The sequence below is a fragment of the Kryptolebias marmoratus genome, linkage group LG21, assembly GCF_001649575.2.
Source record: "Kryptolebias marmoratus isolate JLee-2015 linkage group LG21, ASM164957v2, whole genome shotgun sequence".
NCBI lineage: Eukaryota > Metazoa > Chordata > Actinopteri > Cyprinodontiformes > Rivulidae > Kryptolebias > Kryptolebias marmoratus.
Genome location: NC_051450.1, coordinates 6678500 through 6683174, shown reverse-complemented (window position 1 = coordinate 6683174; position 4675 = coordinate 6678500).

The window sequence follows — 4675 nt, the reverse complement described above, 5'->3', positions numbered from 1 at the left end:
TCTCTCTTTTGCCCTGTGAGGGACCAGAGACCTGTTCAGGGCGTACCCTGCCTCTCACACAGTGACTGCTGGATAAAGACACCAGAAACTTAGATAAATCTGCCCCTTCTTCATAATATGTTTGTATTTTTAACCTCCCTAATATTGTAAACTATCCTTAATTAAAACAGTTAACATATTTTTAATTACACAGTATACCTATATCATGTAAAACAAAATACATAATCACATTATCCTGTCTGTACAAACTAAACTTCACATCTACACATCAGAGCTAAGCACCTCCAGCAACAAATTGACAAGCCAACTGCAATCCAATAAAGCATGAAGCACCAATCAAACAAGCAATCATTTACTGAAATTTAATCATCTTACTCTTCTGTATATCCCATAATTACCATTTCTTTATATTTCTTTTTGAGCTGTTTTATGTTTGGACATTGCTTCAACTCCACATTTAAACTGTTCCAAAGTTTTACTGTGTGCACAGAAACTGTTGGGGTCGGCAACAGTGATGCCTCCCACTCAGCCTCAGAGGGGTTGTGGATAATGACGCCTCTCACCTGGCCGCTCCCGAGAGGGTCGAGGACAACGCCTCCTACCAGGCTGCTCCCGAGAGCGTCCATAACGCCAAGTCTGGTTCCACGTCCCCAGGAATCCCCAAGTCTACTCTCGAGCCTCCTTGGTTTTATGTGCCTGAATCCTCAGGATCCCCAGGATATCCACCTCCAGGGTTTTCAGGCTGTCCAGGAAATCCGCCTCCAGGGTCTTTGGGGTCTTCAGTTTTCCTAGCTCCACTGTCTCTGAGAGTATCTGAGAAGATGCCTCTCTCTGGCCTGCTTTGTCGTGGGTTCACGAGGACGACCCTCTCTCGCCTATCTTTGAGAGGGTCCACGAGGACGTTCCTTTGGTTGTTTACCTTGGATAAAGTCTAGGATGGTCTCTCTTTGTCCTCTGCCTAAGAAAGGGTCAAGAAGGACTTCTCTCCTGTGCAGACGGTTCCCGGGCCGTCTGCCTGAACTCTGGCTCCTGTGTAGGAGGTTCCCGGGCCGTCCGCCTGAACTCTGGGCCCTGCGTCTATGGTTCCTGGGCTGTCCTCCTGAACTTTGGCTCCTCTATGTTTTGTTTTGTTTTTTTTCCCCTGGCTTTTTGCCTGGTCAGTTTTTAGTTCAGTTTCGGCCTCTCCACCACCCTCCCAAGTTAGGTGTTTTTTTGGGGGGGATGTCAGGAGCTGTCCCTTGAGGAGGGGTACTGTTAGGATTAGGGTATTTTTTGAGTTTACTTTTGTGTTAGGTTTATTGTTTCTTGTGTTTCCTGTGTTTGTTTATTCCCCAGTTTTCTTTTGTTGTTTTGCTCCCTGTGTTCCTTGTGCTATCTCTCACTCTCCCTCAGTAGTTCTGTCAGCCTGCCTCACTATTCACACCTGTCCTTTGTTAGTAATCAGTCACCTGTTTCCACTTACTCGTTACCCTCAGTCTATGAAGCCTGGTCATCTTCTTCACTTACTCACTGTTTCATTTTCACTTCCATGTGCTGTCTGGTTTCCCTCATGTCTTGCCCTTGTGTCTTTCCAAATCTGGACTTTAGTAAGTTTTTGTTATTTAGTTTTTAATGTTGCTGCCATGTCTGCAAATTTCAATATTAAAATTGTAGTAATTAACCGATTTGAATGGTCCCTATAAGCTGCATAATAAATGATTCAAACTGCGTTTTTTTGAAGAATAAAAAGAGAATTTATTGTACTTTTGTATTTATTACCGTAGACCTCAGCACAATAACTTAAGGTAAAACAAGTGAACGTTAAAAAATAAGGATTGATGTTTGATCCAGTACCTGTTTTGCTTTATGTAACACTGTTTCTAGATACTGTGGAGTGAATGTATGATATATGAGCTTTTAAACAAAGTAAAACTATAACTAATCAAAAAATTCTACCTATAAAAAAAATCATGAAAGCAGGTAAAGTAAATAAATGGATGGATATTTGAACCTACAGCACCAATGTAAGAGCTACATGAATTAAACAAAAATCAACACCTGAAAAAAACAACTTAAGTGTATTTTGATTTTCAGGAAAAGGTTGCATTTGTTTGGAAGGACCCAAAAAATGTATTGCAGCTAGCCACCAGGGGTCACTTGACCATGGTGGTTACAACCTCCGGTCCGATCTTTAGTTATAATACATCTCAATGGGAGTTACAAAGTAAACTGGAAGTGAAAAGGAAGAGAGTCATACTAAAAGGGAGCTGAAAGAAAGATACTCACAAACAGGAAGAACATGTGTCAGACCCAGATACAGAATATCTCATATGGAATACAGGTAGAAAGATAAACAAAAAACTCTTACAAAGTCCCCAAAATACTTGAACCTCTCCACTAAGGGAAGTGTCTCCTTCCCAACCCAAAGCTGGAAATCCATTCTTTTCCAGATGAGGTCCACAGCCTTAGTCTTGGAAGTGTTCAGTAACAAATGCATGGAACTGTAATGAACTGTAATGTTTCTCATTAGAACAGTTTTTTTGTTTGTTTGTTTTGTTTTGTTTTTAATAATTATTATTGTTCATCAGCATGGTTAGACCTGGACATTAAGGGTTGTAGTCTTGGATTTTTTTTTTTTTTGTCATAAGGAAACTCCTCAGAGCATGGCACGATACAGCTCTAGCCATCTAGAATTTCAGAAACTAAACTAAGAAGGGCTCAAGATAGCCATAACAACTCTGCGACTATTTTGAGAAAAAAAAAGAAAAAAAGTTGTACAGTTTTTTTTTTTTTTTTTATCATGGTCAAAATGTAAGTAATAAGACTGTAACTCACGTAAAGAAACTGAGAACCCCTGGTAGCACTTTGACATTTTGGAGACTCCCTTGTGAATACCATTTGCAAACTAGTTGCCAATAGTCGCAACCCAGTGACATACTGGGATGCCTGTAAACCAGAGTTAGTTTTTTAAGGTTTTATCTTCAGGATTTCTCCTTTATGCTCAATAGCTGCTCAAAGTTTGGTACAGAGATAAACAGAGGGCACACTCAACTCAAGCTCAGGTCGTAACTTGAGTTCCTGGTTCTCATCTTATGGTGTGTATGTTGGGTAGGCTAATCAAAATCCCTTGTTGCATCCTGAGGTGATCCTGTCATGATCTTGGCTATTTGTTTTGCCCACATGCAGAACACACTTAGGAGTCAAGGTAAGTAGTAATATATTTTATTGTGCTGATAATCGGAACTGGACAACCGGAACCTCCGGACTGGATCGTCATTGGTCTTGGTGGCTTCACGTTCTGGAGGAATTGTGTAGGTCTGGGTTCAGAATGGAGAACGAGGTGAGTTCAGTAACTCCAAAGCTGGAGAGGGTGAGCAGGGTTCGGTTTAGGCTGGTCGAAAGGAGTGGCACCATGGAGGTGAATCCAGACTGGTGTTCGAGAGGCTGGCTGCACAACACTCGTACTCAGAGTAATAGGTAACTGTAAACACGTGAACCTGAAAGGTAGATCAAAAAACACTTTAGATAACTCAATAGCGAAAAAAGGTCGAGAGGTAACACACGTACCACATTGGTAACACTCTGACACGGAGTGCTGGCTGTGGCGTCCTCTTAAGCCTCCGCTGATGACTCCTCAATAGGACACACCTGCCGCTCCTGACGACTTCTCAATAGGAAGCACCTGCTACTGGCAGGACAGCAGGAAATGTATCCCAAATACATGAAACATGATTTGCTTTGTCTATTTTTGTCATGCTCTTGTTTGTAGAAAATATATATTTTTATATAACTTTCTAAAAAAGAAGCAAACAAAAAAGCCATATAAAACTCTATTTTTTGTTCTCATTGTTCTACAACCACTATACTAGTATTTCTGTTTGTAATGTCTTTTTTAATTGTCAGAGGGGGACTTGGTTGACGGGAAAAGGGCTGCAGTCACAAGGCTCAACAACACCTGCACCGTAAATGTTTCTAGAGGCCTCCTATCATGGTGGCAGAAGACAGCAGTATTCTCTTTAGTAGCACAATCACGCCACGTCCCCACTCATCTTCATTAAGACCACTTACAGACTCTGTTAGTCATCTCGCCCTCCCATCATTTTTGCAATATAGGAAACTAAGGACAAGGGAAGTTGTGTTCTCCGACTGGGTTGTAAATGAGTCTCACTGATGAGAAGTTGCTGCACTGGTTCAGAGGTGTTGCTGCCTCTGTCTTTATTCATGCACTTGTTTACAAACAATATTTTTTACAGAGTCTTGAAAACAGCAAAGTAGAAAAATAAGTTCTTTTTAAAATTTCACTTTTGAACAAAATCTGAATGAGCTCAGCAGGTACAACCAGCAATATAGTGGTTATTTTGTGGGAAAACAAAATAGTACTTTTTAGTCTTCTTGTGGGTTTGAATGTTATTATTAAGGGTGCCAATTAGCGGTGGAAATTATTATTTTTTTACCAGCCACTATTTTTTGTCATGAAAAAAAGTTATTTCATATGATGATGATGATGGAGGTGGGTGGAAGCAGTTGTGGTGCCCTACAAGCTGAACAACACCTCTTTCTGAACACTGCATGGAAATAACTAGATTTTTCTTATTTTATTTTTTTATTTTAAACCATTAAAAGATGCATATCTGTACATAAAAAAATCAGACAAGTGAAATTTATTTCTGTGGAGTGTTTTTGAAGTTTTTTTTGT